This window comes from Apis dorsata, unplaced genomic scaffold, assembly GCF_000469605.1.
Source record: "Apis dorsata unplaced genomic scaffold, Apis dorsata 1.3 scaffold_204, whole genome shotgun sequence".
Classification (NCBI taxonomy): Eukaryota; Metazoa; Arthropoda; class Insecta; order Hymenoptera; family Apidae; genus Apis; species Apis dorsata.
This window is the reverse complement of record NW_006263488.1, coordinates 394,438-413,471: the sequence shown is the minus strand read 5'-3', so window position 1 is coordinate 413,471 and position 19,034 is coordinate 394,438. Positions and strand designations below refer to the sequence as shown.

Here is a 19,034-nt window from a genome sequence, read left to right as displayed (position 1 = left end):
AAGTTCGAAAAAAAAAAAAAAAAAAAGAACAAAATTTAAAGATTAGTAAAGAATAGCATATATGTTTTTAAAATTATTCCGATTTTGTATTTTATTTAAATTTGATATCACGTTCGGTTACCCAAATACGAATCTTCAAAGCCCATTATATTTAAAATGTATACGGTATTTTGATTGACGATCGAAATTTCCGGAAATAATGCAATCCACATTTCCTAGAAAACACGTACATATGTTGCGAGTAATATTAATAGCAGAAGAAAAAAAGAAAAAAGAAAAAAAGAAAAAAATAAAACGGTGACTCAGCATCTGTCGCCAACCAATGTATGTAGGGCAGGAATAGGATAGATCAGTGAATACGCGGAAAAGTAAAAGATCCGAGTGTGCGAGTGAGATAGTTAGAAATCGTTGAAAGCGCAGAATCTTGTTTTTTAAAATGCATTTTCATTCGGCACGATGCATCTTTGGGTTTCAAAGTTATCGTTTCGTGCAAACGAAAAGGAAATTTTTACATTAAAAATTTGGACCTATTCGAAGATAGTAATCGATACTTGTAATGATTTAGACAGCGATAAAGGAATATTAAAAATTGTAAATCTTTTTAAATATCTGAACAACGTAACGTGATTGCGATTTAAAGCAAAAAATATTTTGAAAAAAAAAGAAAAAAAGAAAGATTCGTTACTTTCGAAAATGACTTATTTAAACAATATTAATGATATGAATAAGAAGCTCATAAAGTAGTAATTCGCAAAATAACTCTTGCTTTTCATATATCATTATTAATTTTATATAATGTGATTAAATATTTTATTATTTAAACGAATAAATTATAGATTTTGTGAAAAATTTGATTTTTTTTTCGATATTTAAAAAACTTTCATGTAAATTTTCTTTTAATTGTTATTATATTTACAAAAATTTTTTTTTTATATATTTATAAAAATATAATAGATTTTTTTTTATTATTTCAATTTTCTGTCAATAATATTAATATTTCAAATATTTGATAAATTCAAAATATTATTTATAAAATAAATATATCGAAAATATTATTTATAAAATAAATACAAAACATGTTATATGATAGATTTTAAATTGATTTAAATGTTGTTCCTTTTTTTATTTGAGGTAAATTATTTGGATCTTATATAATATTAAAATTTAATTATTTTAAATTTTTGTGGGTTTCGTTTTGAATATCTTTATTAGAATTGCATATTTATATATAAATTTTTTTTATCATTTATATCAAATAAGTTATTATCATTGAATTTTAGAATCATTTTATTTCCTAAACATTTAAATTTTATAATATATAGACAAATATGTCACATTTATGTTATTTATGCTGAATGATGTCCTTCTTTTGTCATCCTCATTCTTATTCTTTCTTTATCATCCTATTTCTTATTTCAAGAAGAAAAAAGAAATTTGTGATGGAGAAAAAGAAGAAAGAGTTGATAAAGAAGAGAAGGAAGAAGAATTGATAAAGAAAAGAAGAAAGAAGAATTGATAAAGAAGAGGAGAAAGGTGATAGAAAAATGTGATAAGAAGAAAGAGAAAAGAATGAGAACAATAAAGGAGAAAAGGGTGGAAGACGATGAAGAAGAATGACGGAAGAGAATGATAGAAAATGGAAGAATCATCAAATTGATAAAGAAGGACAGAATGAGAATGAAAAGGGAAAGTAATAAAGAAGAGAAAAATGATAAAGAACAGATGGAATTCTACTACGAATAGCAAGTAATTAGTTTATTCATTATTCCTAAATAAGAGATAATTCGACGTAATCTTTTATCGATAAAAAAATATTTATTATATTATTATTTCAAATAAATTTTCTTCGATACGTGTTATTTAGATTTGTTGGTATTCAATCAATCGGTGATATCTAAAACTAATGTCATGTCTTGATGTATTCTATTGATTGATAAATATTTTTTATTAATAATTCGTTAAAAATTTCTTTTTATAATTTTCAACTATTTTATTGTAAAATAATCTCCTATCAATAATCTATTCGGAATTCAATCGGAAATCAATAAATTTCCCTTTTATTTAAAAAACTTTTATTTGAAATTTTAAAAAAGCCTTAAAACTTTTATTCATTTCTTTTTCTTTTTTTTTTTTTAACTTATTTTTACATGTAGAATCATCTCGTAATTTTAAAACATCAGTTACATGATAATTTTTAATTGCAGAATTACATAAATAGAGTTAATTCAATTAATGCAAATAAAAAAATTTATCATGCTTTTCGAATGAACTTTCACATGAACAAGATGGCAAATGTAAAACATTTCAAGAATTTAAACACTTGGTCGTGATTGACGGTTCTGTATAATAACTTCGTTAACAATATAGACGTTTATAGCTCTAATTACATAAGAAGAAAGTTTTGCGTGTTGCGCACAAAAGGAATTCCCAGTTATTTCTCTGTTACGTAATATTCTCATATTTGTCTGCTTTCCTCCCTTTTTGTTTGTTCAATTAATTAAATCTTAAAGGACTGTTTTCTCCTTTAAGAATTGAAGAAGAAAGATGGTTATAAAAAATCGAATAACTGGATGTATATTATATTATTACGAATTAGTATTAATTAGAATTATTTCTAAAATTTAAAAAAAAAAGAATCTTTTTATAAATCTTTTATAAATATTTATTTCAAAGTAAAAATATATATTTTAAAGTAAAAATTTAATTTGATTTATTACTATCGAAAAAAATTATACCTTTTAAAAAAATAAAAAGAAATTTTTTGAATATTTATTCAAGCGTTGGAATATATCATATCTTTTTTTTTATTTCTAAAATTTGCATAGAAAAATCATAGATAAATCCTAGTGTGTATATATCATTTTTTATTTTCTAAAATATTTTGTGGAATACGGCGGAAATATTTTTAGATATATTAAACACGTGTTAGAAATTAAAATTAAAATGACTTAAAAAGCAGCGATCATTAGTTTATTATCTTCTTAATTTTAATAGTTAATGATATATTATTAAGCATCTTTTTATTTCTTTTTAATATCTAATTACGCCCAATTATACTTTGACATATAAAAATTTCCATACGAATGATATTACGCATACTTTTTACGAAGGATAATTTTTTATAAAAATAAAAAAATCTCTTCATTTTTCAATTCAACAATTATTTTTCATTTGAAAAACACTAACAATAGAACGAAAAGCATCGTTATATTCCCGAAGTAATATCAAAAACATTTCTAATAATCATCTACAAAATCGAACATATATATATATATATATATATATTACTATCGGTAAATATGACGAACTAATCCTCTTGGGAATCCCTACAAGTCTACGCTTATAATCTTCGAACAGTTCCATTTCTCACGGGAAACTTCATCCTTTCCCAAAACTACCGATCCACGCTATTGTTTGCCTCCGTCTTTAAGACAAATTTCAATTACAATTTTCGGTTGGATTCTATTCAACACCCTCCTTCAACTCCCTCCTCTAAACTATTCCAACAACCGTAAGGAGACGCGTGGCCTGTAGAAAAGAAGGGGGTAGTGACCCCTCGAGGGATGTTTTGATGTTTGAACGCGGAAGTTGAAATTTGTTAGAGTCGTGGAAAATCACGATTGCAAGTTCTCGAACCTGGGCTATTAGACGATCGCGTTTCACGCAGAGAAGTATTATCGACTTTACTTTTCCGCGGGCTATCGTACGATTTATGTCAACGTCCACAAGAAATCGATGCTTTAGAGGTACAGCCTCGAGAACCATGATGCCTCCACCTCCACACCCTATCGCCTTCACCCTCGACAAACAACCGTATCGATTCTTGTGCCACGAGGTGACGCAAACGGATCGGTGGAGCTATTAAATCGGCCTCGCTATTTCCTCCAGAGATTGCCAACGAGCAGATGTCTCGCTACGCTAAACATCGGACATTAACTTGCTCTCTGATCAATCTCTCTTCTCTTCCTTCATTTTCTATGTCTATAATTCATTCTCTCTTTCTCTTTCTTTTTTTCTCTCCCTCCCATCTTCGTTCGAACGTTGCGATAAAAATAAAAATAAAAGAAAGATAGAGCTTGATGTTAAATAGGGAATTAGTGTATTAGAGAAATTGATCGAATAGAGAAAAACGAAACATGAACGAAACGTGTGAGATCTTTAAATTACATCAGAAGCTTATAAGAAGAACATAAATTGCGGTCATAACACGTAAATGTCTGGATAATTTGTTCTCTTTTGGCAGTGACACCTTTAAAAGGAAGTATCAAATTTGCCGATTTTTTGAATGATTGATGTCTTTGGATAACGAATAAGAAATCTTTGCACATTGAACGATTATATTTATCGAATCACGTACATCGATGTGATGGCTTTATAGGATGTTGATATATTTGTGAGATATTTTTGAAAAATCTAAAAACTGAAATGAATAAAAAAGTTGATAAAAAAAATGTCGAATGAAACTTATTTACTAAATTATAAATAAATTGTTAATAAACAATATTTTTTTATTTTTTTTATCCTGTAAAATTAATTCTTAAAAAGAGCCATGATTATATTAATACCCTATATACGAAGTGAAAACGAGAGTGTATGACATCTTAACATATTTTTGTTACTCTCTTGAATATTTAAAAAAATATTTATAAATCGTTGCAAATAGGCAAACAAATTGTTCTTCTTACAAATACAATATCGATTAAAAATATTTTTTAAATATATTTTTTTTATTTTTTATTTTTATAAGAGATTAATTTTATTATTATAAGAGTTTAATTTTATTCAATTAGTTAAAGATAAATTTGTAGAAATACTTTATCATCACTTTTTGAATATAGAAAACATTTATATTACAATACCAAACATATGATATTTTATTAATAGAATACGAGCAAATATATCGTATCTCTTCATTGTGCAAAACAAATTGAAGTCCAGGCATGATATAATTAAATTCAATATTGAGAAGTAGAATCAGAACATCCAAGCAGAGTCAGTATTCCATGACTCGTCATGGAAAACTCGTCAAACTCATTAAACTTCATCGTATGATCGGAGAGAAAGCAATTTATTCGCTTTATGATAGCGACTTAATTATAATTTTTAATATCAGCTGCGATCGCCTCTCATTGCCCCCACTTAATCTCGCGTTTCTTTTTGAATCTCTCGAACTTATTCTCGTTTTTTTTTTTTTTTACTCTTACTTTATCTGCCCATTCGAGAGCAATCTTGGCAAAAAGTTTATGAATTCGAGTGTGCGTGAAGTAGCGTTGAAACTTATTTCTTATAAATACATATTCGCGATATGCTTTCTTTCTTTCTTTCTTTCTTTCTTTCTTTCTTTCTTTCTTTCTTTCTTTCTTTCTTGAAATGGCTTGAGAACTTTGGTCAAAAAGAAAGCGACAAGAAGGAAAGAAATAAATGAGATAGAGGAAAGAGAGAAACGATGGTACAAAAGTCAATCGTTTTTCAACCAGCAAATATCAGAGTAGGTGAGAATATGTTAAAATTTTCCGTATAATATTAAATTAAACACCTTATTTATAATGTAAATTCGGTAGCTTCGTGAAATAAAATTTTGTGACTGAAACTTGTTATTTATTTGTCTAAACTTTTGTATTTATACACGAAAAAATTAAATCTAACTTGCGTCCGAATTAAATGCATATCCAAATTTCGTTGTTTTCTGTACAAATATAATTTTGCAGAGAAAAATCCTGTTAATTATGATTCTCGAGTTCAATTAATGAATATTTAAATATCTATTTATTTTTTCAATTTTAGTTTGAAATTATGAAAATTCTACTTGCACTTTTTGATTTAAAATAAAATTTTTATTCTTGATGTTCAAATAAAATTATTTATTAATTATTGTATTTTTTGTATTATTCTTTGAAATAATCAAATATTTGATAAATAAGTCGAAATAATATATTTTTCTAATAAAAATTTAAAATTTACTTATCAATATTTCATTTTATTTATCACTTTGTTTTCTCCTTCGATTCTAAGTAAATAATTAAAGTGATAATATAATAAATGAATAATAAAATTTATCAAAGATATTCAAAAGATAAAAATCAATAGATTATTATTGGTTTCGGATTTTTGATTTTGGTATAATAACAAAAAAAAAACCCAGAATTTTGACGAATCTAGTAGTATAAGTCAACGAATGGCAAGACATGAAATGCAAACATGAAAATAATATTTTTCTGAAATTTTGTAATAATTTATGAGTAAGAATTATAACTATTATATTCTGCATGAATAAATAAAAAAAGAAAAAGATGATAGAAAAAGAGAATTTACACAAAATAGATATTTGTATAAAATTATATGCATTGTTAAAGATTTCCTCATTAATTTCAAAAATATATGCTCAATGCGGCACACATAATTTCCATAAATACATTGTAATCCGTATCATTGTTAAAAGAAATTTATCGACCTTTTTTAGTCTCTTTTTCCTAGTGCTGAGAAGAATATTATACATTCTCCTCCGTAAGATTATCCAATATTTATATATCTAATTAAAAAATAAATAAATCTTCAAATTATATTATTTGAAAATAAAAAAGTTTTAAGTACGATTAATAAGATAATTCTTAAATATAATCATAATAATAAATAATAAATTAAAATTAATTCAATTTCTTAAATATGCATCATTTATTATCTATATTTTATTTTCTATAATAAAATTAAAATTAAACATATTGTTTTAAAGTTAGCATGATTTTATTACCGGTTACGAACGCTCAAAATTTTCTCGAAGTTCGTTACAAAGTTAGGGTGCGAAATTTTGGTTAGTTCGAGTCAAAGTTTCCGCTCCATGAATAACTAAATTGAAGAAAGCAAAAGACCATACAAATTTTAAATCTCAAAAAAAGATGGATAAGTTCATATTATAAAGCAACTCTTTATCATGATCCTTAACAGATAAAAAAGAGATTTGAAAATTTATAAATAAGATTAAGATTGATTAAAATATTAATTAAAGTATTAATTAAAATATGAGCTTTAATGCGATAATTTATAAAATTTTTAGTGTTAAAACATTAAAGTAATTATGATCGGAAAGAATTATTTTTGAAATAATTATGAATAAAAATTACTTCATTTACTTCATCTATTCTTTTTTTTGGATGTCTGTTTTTTCTATTTAGAAAAACGAATGATATCAGTTTAAATTTTGAAATTTAATTTGTATTCATAAAATATAAAACTTCGATATAAAACATCGACATACTCTAAATTCTATTCTAATTCTATCGAACAATTTCAAAATAATGGAAAATATATTCCCCGTTTTCATTTTCACCTTCGTTTTATGGATAACGGCAATAACAACAGAGGATTAAAATTAAAATCGTATTTTTTTTTCCTCGATCAATTGATTAATTGTTTTTGCAATTTTATTCGAATTGAATAATTTTTATTCGTAAAACCGATCTCTTTGAAAAGATAAATTTTATTTTCAATAGAAAATTCGAGTGAATCGAATAAACTAGTTTCTACTTTGAAATTTCTCGTTATATAACTATCATTGTAAAATTTGTGAGCAGATAAAATTACTATTCGATTCGTTATTTATCGATATAAAATCTTCACTGGGCAAAAAATAAGTTTTTTAACCAAATCTTTAAATGAGATAGAAATAAAAAAAAATCGAAGTACTGAAAATATAGAACAATTATCTCTTGTTATCATTTTTCTGATTTCACTGATTTAATAAAAGTATGTAATTTTAATAAAATTTAATTTAAGTTTTAACTTGATTTAACTTCAGTTTCAATTTTAATAGAATTTAATTTTAATTTTTCAATATAATATGACATAAATATACAATATATATTAATATCTATTTTATTTAAAAAAAAACTTTACAGCAAATTAGTTTAATTATTTTTAATCTATCTCTTATTCTCAAATTCAAAGTTAAATAAAAAATGAAATGAGAATTCTGAAAGATTGAAAAAGAAAATAATTCATATGATTTTCATTTCTTTACTTTACTACTTATTCTTCATCTGCAATTCGTAAATCAACAAAATTATTCGACAAGAAAAACATTTCATCAATTCCCAATCCTAATATCCAGACGCGTTCATTTTACAAGAAACAGCGTACAAAAACATGTAAGTTCAATGGACTTTCCTAGGTGAAGGAGTCATGGCAAAAAGTAAAAGTAAATATGGAAAATAGTAATGCTCGTTAATCGTTAATCCTTTTCCCCTTTATATCCATTCCCTCGTTATTTCCTATTTTCCACTGAGAATTCTTGTGTTTTGCCCTCCAGTCCAGGATCTTCTGCTCGTAATCACTCTTTCTTCCTCTCTTTTTCACTCTCACCCTTGACTGAGACGCCAGTTAAGCGTCCATTGCTCGCTGCTCTCTACGATTTAAGGGATAACGTGACTTCCAGCGATTTCTAACTACATTTAAGCCCAGACTAATGTCCGTCGGTGCAAACGGGTGGGGGGATTTGAACGTGGGTTACGTGAGTAATGCGTTTAAGTCGCGAGCGATTTTTCTGGCAAAACTTTTTCTACTTGGAGGATAGCAGGTTGCTGGAGAATACGCGGTGAAACGATTCGATCAGGATCGATGCACAAATTGGAGGACGATCGACTTATCTCGAGGATCTTGTAATTAGCGTGATACGACTGGATGGATTTATCTTCGTACTTTTTTCGAATAAATTATATGCGTGTATTATACGTGCTAAAATATTGTAAATTTGTTATTATAATAATCATTTTATTTAGTTTAACAGATTTTGTGCGAACAAATTTTCTTTTCCAAGATTATAACTTCTATTACAATTTTTGAATTCTGTGAAATCCACGTTAACAATTCCAAATTTTGATCGGTAATATATAGGTGCAATTTTTTTCATAATTCTTAAACAGAAAATTAATCGAAACTAAATTTGTATCTTCGAGAAATTTCACGTTACACGAGAATTTTGCTGTATTGTTGCGAAACAAGTTAGTATTGTTGTAAAAAAAAATGATTGGTTAATTTCAACGGATTCACGTGGGCGTATTATTAAAATGTTGTTTCGACAACAGAGTAACCACGCTTATACGCGAGAGACATACCGTATACTCGCGGTATAGTATGTGATCACATTCTGGCTTCATGTTCTGGGCCACCGGTTTAATCAAAAAGTTTTCCCACAGTTGGAGCTACTGTTCGACCGACTAAAACTGACGATTGTCTTCCAAAAACTATCTTGATTGTGCCATGCGATTATGCGAGCATTCTATAACGAATACAATTGTAAGTTATTTTTATCTTGTTGTTTCTTTCAATGTCTATAATACTGAATATTTAAATATTTATTTCGATTTATATTTATTGGCTACTTTAAGCATCATTATTTTCAAGTTATTCTATTTTTTGATTTTTAATTATTGTATTTTTATTTCCGATCGAATATTAATGATTATTATAAAAATTAATTAATTCCATTGTGATGAAGAGTTAGAGTGTTTAAATTTTAAATTTTACATATTTTTGTATTTTTACAATTAGTAATAATTTTAATTTATTAATATGCGATAATTGATCATATAAGATCAATTGATAATTAAAAACTAAAATAAATTAATGATTACCAATTGCCTATTTGTTAAATAATTTTGTTAAATTTTCTTAATTTTTAATCAATTTAAATTGCTCAAAATATCTGAAATGAAACTAAATGGAGAAAGTATTTTTGAAATATAAGTTAAATATAACATTAATATTATAGAACAGAATTATTTAAACTGTTGTTGAATGATAGCAGATCAGTATCAATTTTTGTCTCAGAAATGGCATGTGATTTTTAATTAATGAAACGATAATTTTTCTCTCTTGAAAGTTTCGTTTCAAGTTTTGTTGACAGTTTTGTTCCAATAGTGATCAAGAAAGAAAATATACGGATGACGAGAAATCAGAAGAAATAAGAATGAGCGAGATATATATATATATATACATACATACATTCAGAATATCATTAATTTAAAATTATATTAATTATAGCATGTATGGTTTCGTCTTCAATGATCAAAATTCTAGAAAATCAATTTTTTTCGAATTAATCAATTGATCAATTCCGAAGCAATTTTTTTCTTTATAATGAACTATTATTATATTATAAATTTATTATTTATTATATGCATATCGATATAGTTTTATTATTATAATATAATAAGAAAAAAAAAACGTGAATTTTGATTCAATTTTTCAAGCGTCTCTGAAGCTCCAATTTTGAAAGGGTCAGAATTCAACGAAATTTCGACGAAACTTGAGCGTTTGTAAATGAAGCATCTGAAATTCTACGAATAGTCCAACACTTTTGGCACGTGTAATAACAGAGATGAATGGTCAATGGATGTCCTTCCAAAGTTACAATCAAACCGGACGACACTCGAGTAAAGTTTTGTTGAAACAGACGACCAATTAACAAGGACAACACGGGATCAAATGAAGGCGTGAACTATATAGGCTCTCGGAAGGTCTTGTGGCATAGAATAAAATTTTAATTAATTTTCACGTCAATCAATCACGGTCTGCTAATATTATAACAAGAGAAAATAAAGCGAGATTTATAATCAAGTTGACGAAACGAGACACCGAAAACTCACTGAACAAGAGAGAAGATTATACAAAGAGCTTTTTATTTCTGAAAAAATTGAAACATTTGACTTGATAATAAATTTAATCAACAAATAAGTTTTTGAAAAATAATTTAAACAAGCGATTTCATAAAGGAATTAATAAAGGTTGTAAATTGTAAGTTTAGATATTATTCGAATTTGTTTCAACACTGATTATTAAGCAAATAATTATTTTTCAAATTATTTCATTATTTGATTACTAATTGAAATAATTTCAGAAATAATTTCTAAAACTCGTAAAAGTATCGAAATTATCCTTAAAAATTAAAGTTATTATCAAATCAAATTAAATTGAGATTATTAATTTGATATATTTTAGAATTTATTTATAATTTAATTAACTTATAATTTTTAAAATTTGCTTGTAGAATTATTATTAGCATCTATAATTTTTATGTGAAAATTCCTTTAATCGTACAAGAAATACGATAACATTTAAAATTAAGTAAATAAAGAAATATAATGGATATATTAATTTGTTTTACATTTTACACGATATTTCTACAGGATTTTTGTTCGATAAAGTTTGCAAAGTTTCGAGATTATCGATGTCCATGATCTGTTACGAACGTTTCCGAAGTTTGCGAACACTGATTAATCAGAGACTCGAAAGTACAGAGTACTCATCAATAACCATCCAATTTAATTACGATCTTCAATGAGTTTAATCGTTGAAGTGCTTGCGTAAAGTTTAAACGGATTCAGGATAAACCATAATAATATGTAATTAAAAGTACGATTAATTCTCATTCTGGATATGCGAATGCTAATGATAAAGCGAATATCGAAATTAATCGATCGAAATCGATACCGTTCGTTTGTGCATTGTGTTAAATGCAAACATAGCGATTATAAAATTTCTTCTTTATTGAACTCTGTTTTTTTTTTTGGAAATTATATAAGTATAAATTTAATTTCTTACTAAATTAAATTATTTGTAATTTAATTATTTTTAAAGTTCACTTTTTTTTATTCCTGTTAGAAATTCATGCGCTATAAAAAAAAAAAACATAAACATGAAAAATTAGAAAGAAAAAGGAAGAAATTCAAGCATTTCTTTCGCGTAATTTATTTTTAAACAAATTGTTCAAAAATAAGTCAAATAGAATTAATATAACGTACGAAATTAATATCTAGTTTTTTTTATTTTGAAAATATTATTTTAAGTTCCATTTTTTAAATATTTATCATTTTTAGAATACAAATTTTTTAATTACATTCTCGTTAATAAATTCTAAATTATTTTACCTCTTTTTGTAAAATTATTATTTTTTGAGAATTTATGAAATATTATTTCTATTTGTTATTATTTCTATTGTTTATAATATAAACTTTTTATTTTTCTTTTTTTTTTAAAAATACAGTTTTTTTTAAAATATAACATCATAATAATAATTTATATATTTATAATTTTAATAAAAATATATTTTAATTTATTTATTTATAATTTCATATCGTCCTTTACTCTTTTTCAATTTATACTTTTTATATTTTTAGAAATAAAGAAAAATTATATTATTTCAATTTAAAAATTTCAGATTATTCTTTTTATATTTGTCTTTGCTATGTCAAATTTTAAATTTTCGACTATTCAAAGACACAACATTTTTGAAATTACAGAATTTTATACAATTTTTTTTAGTAAATATATAATAAACATTCATGATCTCGATAGCCATTAGAGATTACAGCTTTGATTATGGTTTTTGGATTGCGGCGTCTGCACAATAATGGATTGACGTATCATAACGACGTGTCCAATACCGGTGAACAGACATGCACAAGGACAAGCGTAACGGATCCTTGGATTAGCAGGTTGATTAATTAGAATCCCCTGCTATGATTCTGTTCTGCATATCTAGTGGATCATCTATAGAGAGTACACAGAACATCGGTCGTGAAAAGATTCGAAATCCAAAATTTAAAGACACGTCTTGATAATTTCTATTGCGAGAATAAAATTAAACCAAACGAAACGATACAAGAGTGAATGAATTGAAATCTTAAGTTCCTTAAAAAGATAGATTAGAAAAAAAAAAAAATATTCGATGTTACTTATGTTTGTTTATAGTTTACGAACAGAGCATAATTTTATCCTAAAATATATAATTCGGTTTTATTACAATATTGAATTTTTTAAAAGTCAATATTGATCATTTTAATAGAAAAATGACTAACATTTTCGCTGTTATAATATTTAATAGTTAAGCTAACTTCTTGTAAGTAAAAGTAAGTATTTTGTTCTAATTCTAACGATTAAAAATTGTAATTATATAAAATATAATATGGATTACAATAAATTACAATAAATAGATAATAATATGTATACTAATTTAAATTTTTAAAAAATTAAAAAAATTCTAGCTAAATATGAGCATTAAATGAATTTCAATTTTTCTTAATTAATTATTTCTTAATAACTTAAAATTTTATTAAAAACTATAATTATTTCTTTAAAAAACTTCATAATTACTAAAAAATTTCATCATTTTAGTAAAAAAAATGATAATTATTTATTTTTTTCATATTTATCAATTTCGTCAAGTTATTGTAATTTTCGAATTAAGAATTTTTCATAATTTTATTATGAAAATTATTATTAATTCCTTTATTAACTATTAAATTTGGAAAATATCTTTCGAAATATCAGATTATATATTTTTTCGCAATAGATATTAAAAATTATAATTTATTTGAAACCACATTCAAATCACACCAAAATCAAAGAAGATTCTCTATATTTTCGATAAATACAAATAACAACAAAAAATGAAACAAAATCCAAAATAGTTGTGCATATTGACGACGATATTTATATTTATATTGAACGCAAAATAATTGGAAAATATGTGGAAAAATCTTTTCGATCGACAACCGCGCATTAATTCATAAGCATGGAGAGACGTACAAATGTACATAGTACAGTGTTATTCGATTCCTGAAATCGCTTCCAAAATGTTACGTATAATTGTTACGTAAACAAGTAGGTGCAATTAAGTTTTGCCCGATGTGGTGGTCGTCGTGTTCCTTGAAATAGTCACGTTCGGTAAATTTGAGTTTCGACTGTTTTCGTGTTTTATGGGAAACGAGAACCGGAGATCCGCGGGCAAATTGTTGACGAAATGAAACTTCGACACGAACTAGACGGGAACTATCGATTTTGATGCGTACATAACGACTGAAAGATTCATTTCGCAATGTTCCCTCAAGTCTCATCTTCTTTTCGAATCATCGTTTTCGAATCTTTATTGAAAGAATTACATAAAATGTGAGAGAAATAATAAAATAAATTTTGATCGATCAGGATTTAATTGCAATAAATATTTCGAATTTCAATTTTGTTTATTTTTATCTGTGTATCATTTTTTTTTATAAAAATATGGAAAGATAAAAATTTATGTATAACAATCGAAAATAGTATTGATCTTGAATTAATGAGTATGATCTTGAATAGTATTGATCAGTTATAATACAAATGAAAGAATTATTAAGTATTATTAAGAATTTTGATTTATATTAAATAACATATCGATGGATAATGAAACAAATGAAAAAGTCAAACCAATAGTTTACATTTTATTATATTTTAATTACCAAACATACTGAAATCAAAAGAAAATAATTTAAAATTAAAAAAATTATATTATCCAAATTATCATAATTCACAAAATTCAATCATACACGTTAAAATTCTCATAAAGTAACTTGTAAATGATAAGCATAATTTACTTGTCTCTCAGCTATAGTTATTTCATTTTTTTCATATTATCGAGAATCGAGATTGATCGGAAGAGGATCTAATTCGAAAGAGTAGAATCGATGTGTATCGAATTTTAAATTCGTTCATCTTCTCAAATTCGTGGATCAAACAATATCCGTTAAAGACGAGGAATGAATCGTTCTCGCAAGCGAATTCAATGATTGACGAATACCGTATTTTAGGTTGCTGGGAAAAGTATCGTGGTGATTTTAATGGAACTTCTCATTGATTAATTAGCAATGGTGTGATTCGATCGCTAATTAAAGGATTGGGCAGACAAACGAGAGAAAATCTATTTTTGTTCAATTTCCAATTACATCGCGTGTACCCAAGGAAAATGCAAATTTCCACCGTCAAAGGCTTTTTGCCAATCAATGGGTTTCATGAAAATGCTGAACTCTTGATTATTCTTTCTTTTTTTTCCCCTCTCTCTTTTTCTTTTTTCTCCGAAGACATGTTCTGGTAGGGTAATGATTAATTTGGAGGATTCGTACAGGATACCTAATTGGAAATATTCTATTGAAATTTCGAGAACACTTTTCGTTCAATTCAAATTTCGATCGATATTACACGAAATTAATAATTTTCAGGATTTTATGTGTTACATATCGGAAATAATTTCTTCTAATTAGTGAATTTCGTGCAAACGTTCAATACCTGATTATTATTTTTTTTTTTTTAATGAATTTCATAGTAAATTTCAAGATTTTGTATCTATACAATTCAATATTCTATTGCTCAAATAAGATTGGAAGTGGACTAGCATTATTCAATATGTCTGACTATATATAGTTCACTTCCCCTTAAATTCTGTTCTTTACTTCTTTCATTTGCAATATTCCTTCCTTACATTTCACTTTATATTTCGATATTTCGATTATTTTCTCTTAAAGAAAAGTTTTTTAAAAGACACGTCACTTGTAAATATTTCTATGTTTATGAATTTTTAAAATTGAATAATTTTAATATAATTATATATGAAAATGAAACGAAAATTCTTTTTCATTTAATATGGATATACAAATTTTGTTAATCTTCCTTGTATAAAATATTATTCATATCAACTTTATCTAATTTATAAAACTTATGTTCAAAACTTATTTTCTAAATATCCTATAAATAAAGCAACGCTGCCTTTTATAAAAAGGGATGAGCAAAAATTGTTCGCAAATTTCTTTATTTCATCTTATCTCATTTCGTCGTTTCAATACTTCTAATTGATTCTTTTTTTCAAATTCTACGAGCATCCCCTCGCAATTGATTCTCCGGAATCGGCGGGAAAATTGAATGACGAAAATTTCATCGATAGGAAAGCAATCATTTCCTTGAAGGGAATGGCGTGCATGCAAGACGTCCGATTCCAACAATGGAATCTGTCACGGGTATTAAACAAGATGTATCAGTATCGGTAGGTTGTCAAGCGTCGTTAATGAATTTTCGATATCAGACAACCTTACTTGGAGCTATTAGCGAACAATGGCCTCGCACCCCTTAAACTACACATGTCGGCCGAATGACTGATCGTATCTGACAGACATTCAATGGTGTCTCTTGTAACTTTCCAATCTAGCCTGTCACCGAATCTTTATCGTCGGGATTATTGATTGAATTTTTGCTGTCCTTCTTCCTTGAATCGGATTGAATTCAAGAAGCGTATTTCATAAAATTCTTCTAATAAAGGATATCTTGAAGTTGATTCGATATTTCGAGATTTTTATTTTCAAGAAAGTTTGTCAAATAAAATTTGAATATTCTTTGGGATATTCGAGAACGATATTTCATGATATTGGATTAGTTTTTAAGACGGTCTCGAATTTTATTTTATATCTTTTGATCTTATGTATGATATTTTATATTAAAATGTTCGTTTAATATAAAGTTGGCAAATTCGTTATTTCTTCTATTGAAAATTTTCTTAGAACCGAACTTAATCTTTTCACGTTTCCATTATTTTCATTTCGTATAGAAACGCTCTAAAGAATTTCTGGTTGAAAAAATTTCGATTACCCTTTCCTTTAAAATTTTATTAAAATTCTATGCATCGCCTTATTTTTTATTCTTCCATTAATGAATGATTTAAGTTTTACTTGCAAAAATTATAACATCATAAATTTAAATTTTTTAATGAAAGGAGTTCTCTTTTAAAAATTTAACGAATTTTAATGTAAATTAAATTCACTTATAAAGTATAATGAATTATTAATATTTCACTTGCACTTTGGATTATTTTAATGATGGCAACACATTTCAATTAAAAACTTCTTATAAATGGAAGACTATAATATATAAAATTCATGATAATTCGAATCTCTAGAAATATTTTTGTAATTCAATCGAACAAACAACAAAATTGAATTCTAATCATTTAAGAACGATAAAAAAAATATCTTTTATCTGGAGTAAATGTATTACATAAACTTTTTATAAATAGAAATAACAAATTCAAATACTTTGCTTTGCAAATATTCAGTAATAATTTAAGCAATCACTCGATGATTATATAATATTGTATTTGTCTAATATTTTGCATATAATCCCAATTCAATAACCAAAAATTATGTTAAGGTATCGAGAGTATAAGTCGAATCGTCATCGATCGATTCGTCTATTCGAGGCGTGTTCAGTAAGCGAGTCACGTAGAGAACTTTCCATAAAGAATAAAATGAGTGAAGACGCAAAGTTAAGTTCCCCATAGTAAAAACGTCAGTGAACTTGTAGAAAGAGAATTTACGGAGGAATATGATCGTTCTCTTAAAGAATGGTCATCTTAAGAAGCGAATAAACACTTTTGTAACTGTGTTTCATGTGTTGGAAGAAAGAGAAAGTGAATAGAGTTGAACGGATCCTCGAATATTTCAGCAAACGATTTTTCAATTCCATTTCTTTCGCAAAAGAACGATGAGCGATCGAAATTTCAACCGTTCGAGGAAAAATTTTTATTTGTTACCATTGCGTTCCGTTTTATCAATTTCATCGTTGCCGTTTTAAATAGAATTTTTCACAATATTTCCACGATATTTAATATACAATTTCAAGAGTTTAAAGAATTTTAAATAGAATTTTTATGAACGAAATTTTACGAATATTTTAATTCCATATCACTTCTTTTTTTTCATATTTTAAATTTTGATATTTCGAAACGAAATACGCGAAATAATAGTGTGAAAATAATTCATATTTTCCAATGAATTATTCGATCAACATGATGAATAATATTTTAAGAACTTTTTGATAGAATAATTCTTTATCTATATTTAAATAAATTGAATTTGTTTCTCTTCTTCTTCTTCGTTTTTAACTAGATTTTCATCTTTCATTTTCATTATTCAATTATTTCTCGTTAAGTGATTGATAGATGTAAGATTCGCTATAGCAAGATCGAATAGCAAAGAAAAATTAATTTTGTCTTTAATATCCTATCTGGAAGAATTTTTAGAAATACGAATAAACATAAATTATTTCTATTACAAAACATCTTAAATATCCTTCACAATTAGAAAATTACCAAATTTTATAAATCATCAATATTTTATAAAAATTATTTTCTTCGAAAAACGATTATACTTGTTAATTATTAATTTAAAATTATAGATTACTACTCGTTACGAAATTAATCTACCAAATGAGAAAAAAATGGCAATTCACTTGATCGAAGAATTCGAAGAATTGGAAGATAAATATAATGTCGCATAATCATCACGGAAATCTATCATTAGCCCATAGAATATTCGATATGATTAAAACCGGTTATACGGATTGCATAAAAGATAGCCAGAACAGTTTTGGATCTAATTTCTTAAGTGGCAGTCCCGTTTCGCGTGACGATTCAACGAACGTTTCGCGATGAGCGTTCGATCGGTCGAGCGAATCTCGTCGACACAATCGCGTTTCCGGAGTCTTCGATACCAAACACGTAACTAGAGCGACACGTTTTCAATATTCTGATCGCGCGCGCACCAACTCCACGGAAGTTGCTTGATCTGCACACTGTATTCCGGCATCGTGTCGGCCATCGAGCGGGAAAGACACCACATCCGAGATCGTATCCATGTTTTGCGTCTATTTCGAGATAATGACCGATTTCCACACACATATATACATGATTTTTCGAAGTTGTGTTTGCAATTCTCGAAGAATGGAAAAATTTTTGGGCTACATTCTCTGCGATGCAGAGAATGCAGACTGCGAGTGTATCGAGAAAGAAAATTTATGATTTTTCTTGATAGTAGGTAGGTATAAAATTTTATTGAAAATACTCTGAGTATTCTGAACTTATTCTTTTGTAATATTAGAATAGAATTGAATAATTTGGATATAAAATTATTTTAGTCGACTCATATCCACTACTTTTCATAAATATTTAGATATATTATATTTTCTTGGATAAAAATTTGTATTTATGGTAGCCTTTAATATTAAATCATTAAGTTTAAGTATAATAGATTTCATATTATTTATTAACACTAAATTTATAGAACCCGTCAATTTAACGGGTTTTCGATTTTATGCTTAAAAATTCTAAATATGCAAATATTATTCTTTAAACATTATATATTGATTTTTAATAATATAATACAGCAAATATATATGTTTATTATTTT

General features: G+C 26.2%; 1 protein-coding gene across 2 annotated transcripts in view; it reads right to left on the bottom strand.

Moving 5' to 3' along the window:
* Window positions 1–19,034, bottom strand: part of LOC102679326 — a 429,386-nt gene that overhangs the window by 125,735 nt on the left and 284,617 nt on the right. The gene's annotated exons all lie outside the window — the stretch shown is intronic.